Source organism: Lynx canadensis, chromosome X, assembly GCF_007474595.2.
Source record: "Lynx canadensis isolate LIC74 chromosome X, mLynCan4.pri.v2, whole genome shotgun sequence".
NCBI classification, from domain to species: domain Eukaryota; kingdom Metazoa; phylum Chordata; class Mammalia; order Carnivora; family Felidae; genus Lynx; species Lynx canadensis.
Genome location: NC_044321.2, coordinates 75373431 through 75390781, shown reverse-complemented (window position 1 = coordinate 75390781; position 17351 = coordinate 75373431). Strand labels below are relative to the sequence as shown.

Sequence of the window (17351 nt, the reverse complement as noted above, 5' to 3'; positions counted from 1 at the left end):
TCTATCTCTAATGGTTATCTACACCTTTCCATTACAGAGATGAGTTCAATCCTTGTTCTGTCACTTAATAGCTGTGTTTTCCTAAACTTATTTTCCCCTTTGTGAACATGAAAATAATATTTAAAGACTAGCTAAAAGAATAGTTACTGACTGATGAATGGATAAAGAAGATGTGGTGTGTATGCGTGTGTGTGTGTGTGTGTGTGTGTGTGTATACACACACACATATTGGAATATTACTCAGCCATCAAAAAGAATGAAATCTTGCCATTTGCAATGATGTGGATGGAGCTAGAATGTATAATTCTAAGTGAACTAAATCAATCAGAGAAAGACAAATACCATATGATGTCACTCATATGTGGAATTTAAGAAACAAAACAGATGACCATATGGGAAGGGGGGTGGAGAGAAGAGTGAGAAACAAACCACAAGAGACTCTTAATGATAGAGAACAAACTGTGGGTTGACAGAGGGAGGTGGGTGGGAGATGATCTAGATGGGTGATGGGTGCTAAGTAGGGCACTTATTGGGATGAGCACTGGGTGTTGTATGCAAGTGATAAATCACTGAATTTTACTCCTGAAACTAATATTGCACTGTATGATAACTAAAATTTAAATTACAAAATAAAGATAGATAAAGAACTAGAAAAAAATAGTTACAAGGACTAAATGAGGCAATAATGTAAAAGGACAAAAATGGAACCTGATACAGACCAAATTTATATTTGATATTACAAAAGTCACATTAGAAAGGTTTCAGGATCGAGATCTTATATTTTTTAAAGTCTAGGCAGTGTCATTATGGAGATGATGACATGTTTTAGTCACTTTGGGGACAATGAGATAAGAATCAAACAGATGTTTATGAAAGACTTTTTCAGATTAGCCTATAATAACAAAGACTTAATAAAGGTCAGGTAGTAAATCAGAATTTATCAGGCTTTAGAATTTTTATTGATTTTATAAGACATAATAGGCTGGGATATTTTTATGCCCTTGGGAAGCAATGAAATCTTTTATAACAATTTATTTTTCTTATTGTCATCCAGTGGGTAGAGAAATGTTGCCAGGCTGTTTTCTATTACTTCTCTGCTTTAGGATTCCAGTTGTCTAGACAGATTTGTCCCCTAGGGTAGAAAGAGATGATTTCTAAAGATTTTAGTCTGGCTTGAATTATGTATCTAGCAAAATTGATCACTCATTTTTTTTCTAGCGGTATTTCAATGACCTTTAACTTGGTTTCCTATTCACTGGAAACAGGGGCCTTGCCATTATAACCAGGGTCTATTCCCGTGTCAAGTATATTTCCCTCTTCCCAAAAAAGTGGTGTGAAATGTATTTCAATAATCCTTTCTTGAATACTGACTATGTGCCTCACATAGTGCCATAAATGATCCAGTCTCTTATTTAAAGGCAGGTATGTAGTGATTGTGGCCTCTTCATGTAAAAGTTAGTCTGATGAGATGTGTTAGGGCTTCTTCTGTAGTCTGCTGCATAGTTTTCAGTGAGTCAATTTTAGAACCTAGATTATATTACATCCCCTGATATAAAAATGAAAAGTCTCAGCCATTTTTCTCAAGGTATTTTCACTTATATGAGGGGTAGCATGTAAACATAATTATAATAGCATTACAGCGCATACTATGATTAGGGTTATACTCTTCAGGAACACAGAAATAGAACACTTAGCCATGCCTCAGGGAAAGCATCTCTGAGAGGCTTTATAGACAAAGTAATATCCTAATTGATTCTTAAAGGATGAGGATTAATTAGCCTGGATGAAAAGTATATTCCAGTAAAAGGAAACACTGTAAGTAATGGGAGAGAAAAGATGAGAAAAAAATGTGTGTGACTACAAGAAAATCAGTGCTGATTAAAAGCAGAAGGCTACAGGCTCTGAGGACAGAGAAGTAATATCCAGATCATGGATGGTCTTATGTGCCATATTAGGGCTCTTGGATATTACTTGTACAATAGGGGGTGAAATTGTTAAAAGAGAGTTAATTTTGGTAATCATGTAGTAGAGGGGCTTAAAGGTGATGAGACCAGAATTAGGGATTAATTGAATATGGAGGAAAAAGAGTTCAAGATAATTCTAAAATTTCTAGTTTATACATTTGGAAAATGGTGGTCCCATCAACTAAGATAGGGCATATAGGAGGAGTTGCACTCAAGGAGAATATGATGAGTTCAGTTCATGATTTTTAAAGTTGGAGATGTAGGCAGTTAAATATTACAAGGCTAAATTTCACAGGAGAGATCTAGAAAGAGTATGAAGACTTGGAAGACTTATCATATAGAAGGTAATTGAAGCTGCCACTCTGGAAAGTATATAGAGTGAGAAGAGCAGTGGGCTAATGATCACTTCCTGTAAAATACTAATATTTAAGAGATGAAGAAATATTTAAGTCCATGAAGAAAACAGACAGCAAGTATTCAGAGAGGTACAGAATGAAATATTAGAGCACGTTATAGAATCTAAAGGAGTAAATATTTTGAAAAATGCAATAAGCAATATCCAGTGCTGTAGAAAGATGACTTAAAAGTTGAAAACTTATCAGCTTTATATCAGAAACATGAAGACATTACTGAGAACAATTTCAGTATAATAGGGGGAGCAGAGGCCATATTGCAGAAGGCTGCAGAGTAAGGGGAGACAATGAGTATAATTTATACTTTCATTTCCCTTGAATGTGAAAGAGGTAATATTTTCATAAAGCAAAAACCGTTTCCTCAGATCATTGTATTTTACATGCTTAACACTACTTCTAGCTGGAACTGTCCTGCTCATAATTTTTTACTTAGGGAAGGAGAACTGAGTAGGCCTTTTTTTAAAAAATAGGCCACTGAGTGGACAATGATGGGCACTAGCCCCCCACAATGGTAGCTGATTCATAGGCTGGCTAGTACCATGTGACATACTTTGTGATGGAAGGTACTACTCAACAGGAAAATAAACAGGTTGACAGAGAAATAGAAAAGAATGAACAGACACACAGAAAGAAGTGAAACCCATTATTTCTTAAGGTGTCCTGAATAAGTTTCTGCTCTAAAATAGAGTTCAATATAACAAAGACATAAATTAATTACATGATGTAATTCCTAATATTGGGGTCAACTTCATTTAAAAAATAGTCAATAAAGCTCACTAGGCCATTATTTCTTAAAGCAAGGTATATTTAAAGTTTTGTACATTCCTTTTTATGCAAAAAATGTTGACATAAACATATTCTGTATTATTACCTTATAAGTGGTGTATTGCTCATGGATGTATACTTTTGTTTGTTTTTGTATTACATGAGAACCAAGCAACATCATGTGTACTGAACTAACAAAAATTTTACGATTATATGAAGAAAATATTTCAGAGTTGAGTCATCCCAGAGTATGATACTATTTCACACCATGGCATTGGTAAGCTGGACATATAAAGACCTGTGACAAAGAAGTCAGTGCCATCTTCTTAATGTGATGTAAGCAGAGGTAGAATGAGAATATGGTCTTTGTAGAGCAACTTGCAACTGTTTATTAGCTGTAAATAGAGGGGCAAATGTGCACTGAATGATTTTTTTCTATTCCTGATTCTAGCAATAAATGGATTAGATATCCATATTATAAAAATTTCCATCCTGGCTTTATCTTCATGTAAGCAAGGCAACTTTACAAAATTACCAAATTGACACCCTATTAAAGCTGGAATTTGAGAACTGCTCAATGTCAGAGTTTTCATTCAATGTGGTGTCTGATATCCTGAGTAAGATGAAAAGCCTTAAAGTATTAATACAATTATATACAGTCTCCTTATACAACAGATAATCTGCATTAGTATCAGTAAGGTCAAAAATATAACTGTATTTAATCTAAATCTTTCTACTATAAAATCTAAAGTCAGTAGACATATTAATGTTAATTTTATTTTTATCTGTTTTATAGTTTTATTAAAATTGTTAAAGCAGTTTATGCCTATTATTATACTTGTTGATATTTGAGTAACAATATATTTTTTAATGTTTATTTATTTATTTTGAGAGAAAGAGTGTGAAAGGGGTAAGGGCAGAGAGACAGAGGGACAGAGGACTAGAAGCAGGCTCTGCTGATAGCAGAGAGCCTGATGTGGGGCTTGAACCCATGATCTGTGACATCATGACCTGAGCTGAAGTCAGATGCTTAACTGACTGAGCCACCCAGGTGCCCCTAGGTAACAATATCTTAAACATAGTTTTATTTCAATTACCAAAGAACCAAAAAATTAGATTCCCATTAAAATGAATCTGCAGATAAACTAATTTTACCACTATTAAAATTTGAGAAACCAGGTACTGGCTAGGCTAATCACTATACCCAGACTTTCTTCCATTCAACTCATCCTCTAACCCACCTTTCAGACTAGTCTTCCCAAAGAGACGTTACTCACCAACTTAAAAAGCTACAGTGACTTTAGAACAAGACTACCTTGGCTCAATTCAAATTTGAAGTGGTGAAACAAAAAGATGACAACACTAAAATTGCAACCAGTTAACTTCCAAAAAGACTTTGGGGGGCTCATAGATTAAAATTCACTGCAAAAGCACATGAAGATAAAAATGAACAGATGTACTCTGAAGGAAGTAGGTCAGGGAGATTAGAATATATGTTGTACACCTGAAACTAATGTAACCTTGTGTGTCAACTATACTTCAATTAAAAAAAAAAAGAATACATGCACAATAAATTTGGCTCTAAAATTTGTGAAGCTAAGAAAAGGGGAAATTTATGGATGACACACTTTCTGTTTTTGTTTTACATAAACCCAACTATATTCAATCAGATTTTCCCCTCTTTTCTCCTACTTATCTTAAATCTAGTTTGGTTGGCTTTATACTTGTTTCATGAAGACAACTATACATATTCCAGATTTTTATGTGCCCACCTCTGCCTTCTCCCTCCTCTCAATTAAAGTCTACTCATCTTTCAAAGCTCAATTCCAATCCACATCCCCGACCTCTCTGTATTTCATTAATCTTTCTTTCCTCTAGATTCTGATAACACAAATTCAGCTTGCATCACACTATTCAGCTTTTAATTTTAGCCAGTTTCACACTTTTCACTACCATGTACTACTTTTCCAAGATGATGGCTCCATGATAGCAGAAAATGTATCTCTTCTCTTTATTAGTCTTCTCAATACTAAATAGCCATTCAATATATATCTATTGGTTCTTTCTCTGAACAAAACTTTTATTGAGTACTTATAGACATAAATATACAATTTTTTCCTATATACACATATTTGTGTGAGCCAATAAATAGTCTCTGAACAAATTCTACTTTATCTTTTCAATACTTTCTTTTACTAAGGGTTTAATTGTGAAAATTTGAAATTGGTTCTGGAGATAGCTTTGTGTTTTTTAGGGGAACTGAGGGAAAAGGATAATATATATGGTTAGATTGTGAAGTAGTACATAAAATGACATTTGGCAGCACTGAAATCCCCAGTGTTGACCACATAAAAATGGACAACTTGATGGGAAAAATTTCCTCAGAAGACTCTCTTTTGACTAACCACATTACAACATCATTCTGAGAGGCTGTATTTTATCTTATTCTGAGCACTAGTTACAAAATACAATAACCATACATAGCATAATTTCAATACAAATGCAGACTTTGTATGCATTGCTTACAAAAGTGTTTCTGTCAGGATTATTTAGCTACCTTTTAAAATATACTACAGTAATGAATCCTTTCTTATATATAAGAATAACTAGATCACGTAAAACTACAATTTCTATCAGTATAAAATGTTATACTCTATAAATGAATTTATTATTTTATTTTCTATAGTAATACAAATAGAATTAAATTCTACTGAAAATATAGGGCATCTTCCATGATGGCTGTATTTATGAATAGGCCTATTCTGAATCAACACCTCATTCTTGCCTTAAGGATTAGGACTTTTATTTCAGTTAATATTTTCTTTGACCTCACAATAGCACATTATATTGTTGACAATTATTTCTTCCACAAAACTGTCTCCTCTCTCGGTTTGCATATTACTACCCTTTCTTAATTTTCAAATTACCTCTTTGCCTGATCCTTTTCTGTTTCTATTATAAACTACCATTCTTTTCCTTGTTCCTTATGTGTTAGTAATTTTCAGGGTTTTATTCTTTGCCCTTTCCCGTATTATTCTATGTACTTCCCATGTGGAATTCTCTATGGAGATATTCATCCACTTGCAAAACTTGTAGTACTCTACCTCCTTTATGCTAATGGATCTCAATTCTACATTCCATGGGCTCTAGTCTACAGCTTCATTCACCTTCTGAATATTTTTCCTGATTGCTCTCAATTGACTTCACATTTAAGATACAAAATGAAATGATTTCCTTTACTTTGATGCTATTCTCTCCTGTTCACATCTCCTTATTTTGATGAATGGAATCATGAATGGATTGCATTGGGTCCCCACCCCCAAATTCTTATGTTGAAGCTCTAGCCCCTCTATTACCTTAGAATGTGTCTTTATTTGAAAATAGGGTCTTTACAGAGGTGATAAGTTAAAATGAAGTCATTAGGGTAAGGTATAATCCAATATGACTGGTGTTCTTATAAAAAGGAGAAATTTGCTCTCCTTCAAACAGTAAAGTCTCCAGGGTTATGTCAAAAGATAGCAGCATAAGAGGACACTGGGATCACCTCTTCCTGCTGATCACTTAGATTCCACCCACATCGGCCTAAATAACCCAGAAAACCGCCAGAAGACTAGCAGAACAGCCTCTCCAGAGCCAAGCGTAGACAAGAGGTCCACGGAAGAGCGTAGGAAGGGCAGAGAGGTGGTGCATGCTACACAACTGGCAGGAGGGAGCCAGGCGGTGGAGGGGCAGCCTGCCAGGAAAGGCAGAGCCCCCAAAGTCTGGCTTGCAAAAGCGGAGGGGCCAGACTGTGTGAGTTCTGACAGCCAGTGGGACTTAACATCTGTAATGTTAAAAGTCTGCTCTCGGAGACTGGGGAGGGCGAGAGGACGCCGGGAGGGAGAGTTGTTGAGTCCTGAAAGGACAGAGCTCGGTGGGGGAAGAGAGGTGCAGGCAAGAGCCATTTTCCTCTCCCATCCCCCAGCCGAAATTCCAAAGGGAACCAGTTCCCATCACTGAAATTGCTTGCACCTCACGAAAGCCCAACAATGTGCTTCTGTGGATCCATCCCTCTGACAAGCCTGCCTCCCTCCTGGTGCTGCAAGGCCCCTTCTGCAGGGGACCACCCATAGCAAAGCTATCTAAGCCTGCTCCTCCCACTTCTGTGCACCTTGTGGATCCACCCAGTCTAATACAACCTTGGCCAGATCCCATCGAAGCAGCACCACACGCCTAGCAGTGTGCAAGCAGCACAGACGGGGACACGCCACTCCAGAGTAAGTCCTGCCACTGGGAGAGGGGAAGATAAGTACACACCAGTCTGACTGTGGCCCTAGTGGTGGGTTGGGGGCAGACATCAGGTCTGACTGTGGCCCCGCTCACCAACACAAGTTTCTCCAGACAGCACAGGGGAAGTGCCCTGCAGTTTGGAGCTACCACAGGAACTACCCAAAATGACAAAATGGAAGAATTCTCAAAACAAACTTCAGCTAACGAATTGATCAAAACCAATTTGAGCAATATAATGGAGTAAGAATTTAGAATAATAGTCATAAAATTAATTACTGGGCTTGAAAAAAAGCATACAGGACAGCAGAGATCTATTGCTACAGAGATCAAGGGACTAAAAAGTAGTCATGATGGACTACAAAATGCTATAAATGAGGTGCAAAATAAAATGGAGGCAGCCATAGCATGGATTGAAGAGGCAGAGGGGAGAATAGGTGAATTACAAGATAAAATTATGGAACAAGAGGAAGCTGAGAAAAAGAGAGATAAAAAAATTCAGGAATATGAGGGGAGAATTAGGGAACAAAGTGATGCAATGAAATGGAACAATATCCATATCATAGGAATTCCAGAAGAAGAAGAAGAGAGAGAAAGGAGCTGAAGGTGTACTTGAACAAACCATAACTGAGAACTTCCCCAATGTGGGGAAGAAAGCAGGCACTGATATCCAAGAGGCACAGACATAACTTTCAGACATAACTTAAATCGATCTTCTGCACAAATTATCACAGTAGAACTGGCAAAATACAAGGATAAGAGAGAATTCTGAAAACAACTAGGGATAAATGGGCCTTAACATACAAAGGTAGACATTAAGGGTCATAGCAGACCTATTTAGTAAAACTTGGCAGGCCAGAAAGGAATGGCAGGAAATCTTCAATATGATGAACAGGAAAAATATGCAGCTGAGAACCCTTTATGCAGCAAGTCTCTCATTCAGAATAGAAGGAGAAATAAAGGTTTTCTCAAACAAACAAAACCTGAAGGAATTCATCACCACTAAACCAGCCCTACAAGAGATCCTAAGGGGGACTCTGTGAGTGAAATGTTGCAAGGACCATAAAGTGCCAGAGACATCAATACAAGCATGAAACCTACAGACATCACAATGACTCTAAACCCATATGTTTCAATAGTAACACTGAATGTAAATGGACTAAATACTCCAACCAAAAGACATGGGTATCAGAATGGATAAGAAAACAAGACCCATCTATTTGCTGTCTACAAGAGATTCATTTCAGACCTGAGGCCACCTTCAGATTGAAAGTGAGGGGATGGAGAACTATCTATCATGCTACTGGAAGTCAAAAGACAGCTTGAGTAGCCATACTTATATCAGACAAACTAGACTTTAAATTAAAGGCTGTAACAAGAGATGAAGAAGGGCATTATATAATAATTACAGGGACTATCCATCAAGAAGAGCTAACAACTATAAATGTCTATGCACTGATTGTGAAAGCCCCCAAATATATAGAATAATTAATCACAAACATAAAGCAACCTTATTGATAAGAATGTGGTATTGCAGGAGACTTTAATACTCCACTTACAACAATGGATAGATCATCTAGACAGAGAATCAATAAAGAAACAAGGGCCCTGAATGATACATTGGATCAGATGGACTTGACAGATATATTTAGAACTCTGCATCCCAAAGCAACAGAATATAATTTCTTCTCGACTGCACATGGAACATTCTCCAAGATAGATCACATACAGGGCCACAAAACAGCCCTTAATAGGTATAAAAGAACTGAGATCATACCATGCACACTTTCAGATCACAATGCTATGAAACTTCAAATCAACCACAGGAAGAAGTCTGGAAAACGTCTAAAAGGATGGAGGTTAAAGAACACCCTACTAAAGAATGAATGGGTCAACCAGGCAATTAGAGAAGAAATTAAAAAATATATGGAAACAAATGGAAATGAAAAGACAACAATCGAAATGCTTTGGGATGCAGCGAAGGCAGTCCTGAGAGGAAAATACATTGCAATCCAGGCCTATCTCAAGAAACACGAAAAATCCCAAATACAAAATCTAACAGCACACCTAAAGGAAATAGAAGTAGAACAGCAAAGACACCCCAAACGCAGCAGAAGAAGAGAAATAATAAAGATCAGAGCAGAAATAAACAATATAGAATCTAAAAAAAAAAAAAAAAAACCTGTAGAGCAGATCAATGAAACCAAGAGTTGTTTTTCTGAAAAAATAAACAAAATTGGGGCGCCTGGGTGGCGCAGTCGGTTAAGCGTCCGACTTCAGCCAGGTCACGATCTCGCGGTCCGTGAGTTCGAGCCCCGCATCAGGCTCTGGGCTGATGGCTCAGAGCCTGGGGCCTGTTTCCGATTCTGTGTCTCCCTCTCTCTCTGCCCCTCCCCCGTTCATGCTCTGTCTCTCTCTGTCCCAAAAATAAAATAAAAAAACGTTGAAAAAAAAAATTTTTAAAAAAATAAACAAAATTGATAAACCTCTAGCCAGGCTTCTCAAAAAGAAAAGGGAGAGGACGCAAATAGATAAAATCACAAATGAAAATGGAACTATTACAACCAATCCCTCAGAAATACAAGCAATTATCAGGGAATACGATGAAAAACTATATGCCAACAAACTGGACAACCTGGAAGAAATGGACAAATTCCTAAGCACCCTACACTTCCAAAACTCAAACAGGAAGAAATAGAAAACTTGAACACACCCATTACCAGTGAAGATGAATCAGTTATCAAAAATCTCCCAACAAATATGAGTCCAGCACCAGATGCCTTCCCTGGGGAATTCTACCACACATTTAAAGTAAAGATAATACTTATCCTTCTCAAGCTGTTCCAAAAAATAGAGAGTAAAGGAAAACTTCCAGACTCATTCTATGAAGCCAGCTTTCCTTTGATTCCCAAACAAGACAGAGACCCAGCAAAAAAAGAGAACTATAGGCCAATATCCCTGATGAATGTGGATGCAAAAATTCTCAACAAGATACTAGCAAATTGAATTCAACAGCATATAAAAAGAATTATTCACCATGATCAAGTGGGATTCATTCCTGGGCTGCAGGGCAGGTTAAATATTTGTAAATCAATCAATGTGATGCATCACATTAACAAAAGAAAAGAACCATATGTTCCTGTCAATCGATGCAGAAAAAGCATTTGACAAAATTCAGCACCCTTTCTTAATAAAAACCCTCAGGAAAGGCAGGATGGAAGGAACATACATAAACATCATAAAAGCTATTTATGAAAAGCCCACAGATAATATCCTCAATGGGGAAAAGCTGAGAGCTTTCCCCCTGAGATCAGTAACACGACAGGGATGTCCACTCTCACTGCTGTTGTTTAACATAATGTTGGAAGTTCATCAGCAATCAGACAACAAAAGGAAATCAAAGGCATCAAAATGGGCAAAGATGAAGTTAAGCTTTCACTTTTTGCAGATGTCATGATATTATAGATGGAAAATCCGATAGACTCCACCAAAAGTCTGCTAGAACTAATACATAAATTCAGCGAAGTCACAGGATACAAAATCAATGTACAGAAATCAATTGCATTCTTATACACTAATAATGACGCAGCAGGAAGACAAATAAAGAATCCCATTCACAATTGCACCCAAAAGCATAAAATACCTAGGAATAAACCTAACCAAAGATGTAAAAGATATGTATGCTGAAAACTATAGAAAGCTTATGAAGGAAATTGAAGAAGATTTAAAGAAATGGAAAAACATTTCATGCTCATAGATTGGAAGAATAAATATTGTTAAGATGTCAATACTACCCAAATCTACTACACATTCAATGCAATCCCAATCAAAATTGCACCAGCATTCTTCCCGAAGCTAGAACAAGCAATCCTAAAATTTGTATGGAACCACAAAAGACCCCGAATAGCCAAAGTAATTTTGAAGAAGACCAAAGCAGGAGGCATCACAATCCCAGACTTTAGCCTCTACTCCAAAGCTGTCATCATCAAGACAGCATGGTATTGGCACAAAAACAGACACATAGACCAATGGAATAACATAGAGACTCCATAATTGCACCCACAAAAGTATGGCCAACTAATCTTTGACAGTGCAGGAAAGAATATCCAATGGAAAAAAGACAGTCTCTTTAACAAATGGTGTTGGGAGAACTGGACAGCAACAGGCAGAAGAATGAAACTAGACCACTTTCTTACACTGTTCACAAAGATAAACTCCAAATGAATAAAGGACCTGAATGTAAGACAGGAAACTATCAAAACCCTAGAGAAGAAAGCAGGAAAAAACCTCTCTGACCTCAGCTGTAGCAATTTCCTACTTGACACATCTCCAAAGGCAAGGAAATTAAAAGCAAAAATGAACTGTTGGGACCTCATGAAGATAAAAAGATTCTGCACTGCCAAGGAAACAATCAACAAAACTAAAAGGCAACCGATGGAATGGGAAAATATATTTGCAATGACATCAGATAAAGGGCTAGTATCCAAAATCTATAAGTAACTCACCAAACTCAACACTCGAAAAAGAAATAATCCAGTGAAGAAATGGGCAGAAGACATGAATAGACACTTGTCTAAAGAAGACGTCCAGATTGCCATCAGGCAAATGAACAGATCCTCAACATCACTCCTCATCAGGGAAATACAAATCAAAAACCACACTGAGATACCACCTCACACTGGTCAGAGTGGCTAAAATGAACAAATCAGGAGACTATAGACCCTGGCGAGGATGTGGAGAAACGGGAACCCTCTTGCACTGTTGGTGGGAATGCAAACTGGTACAGCTGCTCTGAAAACCAGTGTGGAGGTTCCTCAAAAAATAAAAATAGATCTACCCTATGACCCAGCAATAGCACTACTAGGAATTCACCCAAGGGATACAGGAGTGCTGATGCATAGGGGCATTTGTACCCCAATGTTTATAGCAGCACTTTCAACAATAGCCAAGTTATAGAAAGAGCCTAAATGTCCATCAACTGATGAATGGATAAAGAAGTTGTGGTTTATATATACAATGGAATGCTACTTGGCAATGAGAAAGAATGAAATATGGCCTTTTGTAGCAACGTGGATGGAACTGGAGAGTGTTATGCTAAGTGAAATAAGTCATACAGAGAAAGACAGATACCATATGTTTTCACTCTTATGTGGATTCTCAGAAACTTAACAGAAGACCATGGGGGAGGGGAAGGAAAAAAAATGTTAGAGAGGGAGAGAGCCAAACCATAACAGACTCTTAATGACAGAATAAACTGAGGGTTGATGGGGAGTGGGAGGGAGGGGAAGGAGAAAAAAGTTAGAGAGGGAGAGAGCCAAACCATAAGAGACTGTTAAAAACTGAGAATAAACTGAGGGATGATGGGGAGTGGGAGGGAGCAGAAAGTGAGTGATGGGCATTGAGCAGGGCACCTGTTGGGATGAGCACTGGGTGTTGTATGGAAACCAATCTGACAATACATTTCATATTTTAAACAATTTAAAAAATAAAAAATTAAAAAATAAAAAGGATAAATTTAAAAATAGACCCTCATAAATGTTGGATGCCATATAAAGATGAAGGCAGAGTTGAGAGCAATGTTTTTACAAGCCAAAGAATGCCAAATATTGCCAGCAAACCACTGGAAGCTGAGAGAGAGACCTGGAAAAGGTCCTTCCCTAGCACCTTCAGAGGGAGCATGGCCCTACCGATACCTTGATCTTGGATTTATATCCTTCTAAACTATGAGACATTAAATTTCTGTTGTTTAAGACACTTAGTTTGTGGTACTTTGTTACAGAAAGCCTGGCAAACCAATAGAGCCATCATACACCAAGTCATAAAAATGAAAACAAAAAGCTGAAATACCCCAAACCATCACCCTGGACTTCTTCCTTTTTTTCACCCTCAAATCCAACTGCTCAATAAGTTAAGTTCTTTCTCACTCCTTGAAGCATTCTTGGATCAATTTCTTCATCATCATCATCTCCACTGCCACTGTTCTAGGTCTGGCATTCTTCCATTGTGTAGGCTCTTATAATAGACCCCTTTTGAATCTCTCCTACTTCTACCTTTATCACCACCCCATCAACCTTTCATGTTGTTAGGAGATTCTTGAAAAGAAGCTGGAAATGTCTCCTTATCACCCAAGCAATAAAAAAAAAAAAAAATCAAACGCCTTAGTACCCAAGGTCTTTCACGAGAATTCATTTTACCAGCTTTTCATACCTATGCTTTAGTAATGCTGAACTTGTGTCTCTTCCTTGGATATATCATGCTCTCCCATTGCCTCCACAAATGCTGCTCCCTTTCTTGAAACATATTTCTCTTCCTTTTTCCTTTCCTTTCCCCAGAAACTCCTACTAATTCAGCTTGAGCTTTATACTGTGACTGTTCTTGTGCTGTCTCCTCCACTTTACCATGAGCTCTAGAAACACAGGAATTGTCATTTGCATCTGTTTTCCTTGGTGCCTAGAATATATTAGAATAAATATACAAATAAGAATGTTCTTTTGTTTATCCACAAAGTAAAAATATTAGAGCATAATATTTACAAATAACTGTGTTTGTGTATTAAAACTATTCTTTAGGTAAGTTAATTCAGTTTTGATTATTTTTTTTTCATAAAGATGGCTGGTCATATCTGTCTTTCATAGTTCAGGATATACTGCAAATCTTTTATTTTTCCTGTGTGTTTTGCAGTCTCCAATGAGAGAGTTCTATTGAAGATCTGTTGGTTCAATGGTCACTACAGGACACAGTTAAATTCATCTTTCCATTCTTTAGACCTTTAAAAAATTTTGGGTCTGTCAACTCTCCTTAGATATCTTATAAAAGAATAAAAACAGTCAGTTTGCCTCTACAGTCATATAGTGACATAAGAGAAATGAAACACTGCATTACTATACAGAATGCCTAATTGCTGCTTTCTCCTTAAATAACCAAATCATGCTTGATACTATTTTGTTTTATGAAGGGAAAGGGTGAAATGATCCTCATTTATACTAGGTTGCATAGGTTGTTTGATAAAACTCCACCTTCCCCCAACCTAGTGAGTTCCCTCATATTGTATTATTGCCTCCAGGTAGCATATGCTGGAGCACATTTTTATTTTATCTTTAAATAGTAAGAAAACCATTCCCAGTTATGCATATCTCTCTTTTTTCCCCTCCCTACGTAGGGATAGGGTGCCAACATACACATACAGAGCTTAGTTAACACATCACACACACAAAAAGACATATTGTCAAAAAATATTCAGTGTTTTCTTGTGAAACAGTAGCAAGTCCCTTTGGACCACAACATTGAAAATGTTCCACTAAACCTTTAATGTGAATTTGCTCCATGGGTCTGTGCATACAGGTGTAGAACAACTACTAGATTTGATATCTGAATGAATTCAAGTTCCCATTAGAGCCTGACTGCTTCAATGACCCCATTATTTTGCTTCCGCTGCTCCCAGAACTGATCAACTTAATTATTCTGACTAACGAAACATTTGGGACATGAATTTCTGATTTGTTTTAAACCACATGGGACATCTAAAAGTGCTTCACTTGAAAAAAATCACAATACAGAAGAAATGACTATGAGAATATGTTAGATGCTTAGAAGTAGGGCAGGGCAAAGATCCATGCTGGGTACACAGATACTCCCTTTCCTGGAATGGTACTCTGTTTAGATTACTCTTTATCATCAGTTAATGGTTTACATATATGAATCTCATTATATTATATTCACATTTGCTATTCCTACAATATTTACCTTTCCTCCCAGACTCTTCCTTTTCTTTTGTCAAACAAGACAGTTTTTCAATTCATTTTTCTACATGATTCATACATGTAGCCCTTCCTTCCCCCACCTTAAAACCCCACCTTAAAATATCAGTTATCATATTGTGTACATTTCCAATCTCAGTAACATTTCAGTAGTAACATGAAGCTAGCATTGCAATCATCCCTATGCAGCCATAATAATATATGATGAAGTGGAAAACATTCTCATAGTTTATATACTTTATTGTACTAATCACTCCTTGATGCTTCCATTTAGTTCTTATAGCTTGTTATTTATGATTTCCCACATTTTACTTCAAAAGTTTCTTTGTTTGCCTTATGTGTTGTATTATGAAGTGGTATGTTAATTTCCTGTTGTAATTAGTCACCGTGACAACATCACACACCAATTTAAATAAAATAAAACTTCAAAATTTTTATCAGCTCATAAGTTTTATTTAATTGAAATCATTAAAGTAGATAATTTTGCTTCATGTTTGGATTCTATTTAAATTGCTCATATAATTTTGCATTGCTTTGTATCAAGTCTTCTATATACCATTATAATAATTTTATATCAATAGTATACATTAAATGAGGAAAAACAGCATACCTTTTTTTTTTTTTTTGAAAAAAAGATCTCTCTTAAAAATATGCTGCTTTCTATGGAGGTCTGGGTGGCTCAGTCAGTTAAGTGTCTGACTTTGGCTCAGGTCATGATCTCATGGTTCATGAGTTCAGGCCCCATGTCAGGCTCTGTGCTGACAGTTCAGAGCTGGAGTCTGCTTTAGATTCTGTGTCTCCATCTCTCTTGCCCTTCCCCTGTTCATGTTCTGTCTCTTTCTCAAAAATAAATAAACATTAAAAAATTTTTAAAAATATGCTTCTTACTAAAAATGTATTGTATATGTTAAAAACTACATTATGAGCCATAACACACAGCATGCCTTCTTTTTGTTGGGAACTAGACACTTGAAAGCACCATGGCAGTAAAGAAAGAGCAATGTCCTAGGCCCTGAAGAGAATGGCCTACTGAACTGATGCCTAGTTTTTGTCAAGCAAGAATAGGTATAATATTTCAGACCTCACATGCTTACTATCAAGATTAGATAAAATCTCTGTAGGGGCGCCTGGGTGGCGCAGTCGGTTAAGTGTCCGACTTCAGCCAGGTCACGATCTCGCGGTCCGTGAGTTCGAGCCCCGCGTCAGGCTCTGGGCTGATGGCTCAGAGCCTGGAGCCTGTTTCCGATTCTGTGTCTCCCTCTCTCTCGGCCCCTCCCCCGTTCATGCTCTGTCTCTCTCTGTCCCAAAAATAAATAAACGTTGAAAAAAAAAAAAAAGATAAAATCTCTGTAGAGTACCAGGGAACAATGGGTGACATATAATAGGCATTCAATTCATTCCATGTTAGCTACATATAAAACTGAAACTTAGTTGTGTGTGCCAATCTGGTGGAAGGGAGAAAAATTATCAACTGACAGGTAAAGGTTAAGATATGAGCTGCTGAGTATTGAGAGGAAGGTAGAGAAACTAAGCAATAGCAAGCTTTACACTTTGTGTATTTATTTAGTAGGGGCAAAGAATTTATACTGAGGAAAGATATAAAATGCAGATTGTCAGGATTTATGATGAAAAGATTTCTCATTACTATAATAAACGGTGATCAAGAAATGCCTCATCAGACTTATGGAAGATAATGAAAGCAACTACAACTTCAATTACATCCCTGATTTATAGATAATGTTGCAACATCTCAAACACTGAACATATTTTACCACAATCTATTTGCATATATGTGTATATGTGTATGTGTTTTAGGGGTATGATGAGGAATCATTTTTCATTTCATTCTTTTCAAATTACAATGCACTTAAATAACCTTTCCAGAAAGAAAATGCAAATGAACATTAAACTACTTATATTCCTTCAAATTCTTTTCCAATATGTGTCAACATACATGCATTATAGATATAATCAGTGTTTATATACTCTCTTGTGGTCTAATTCTTTCACTTAACATTGTTTCGTGTTTTGTGAATTGTCATGCAACAGAACCACCATCAAACTGTTATCTGTTTCTCTACAGCAATCCCAACACCTCACTTTGTGCTTAGACATTCTAATAGCTGTATGTTTCTAGCTTACTGTTAATTAATTTTTAAAGTTTTTAAAAATTTATTTACTTTGAA

The 17351-nt window shown here is 36.8% G+C and overlaps 1 protein-coding gene across 7 annotated transcripts in view; it reads right to left on the bottom strand.

Annotated features, from left to right (window-relative positions):
• DIAPH2 (diaphanous related formin 2) overlaps positions 1-17351 on the bottom strand; it is a 1054294-nt gene that overhangs the window by 33852 nt on the left and 1003091 nt on the right. The gene's annotated exons all lie outside the window — the stretch shown is intronic.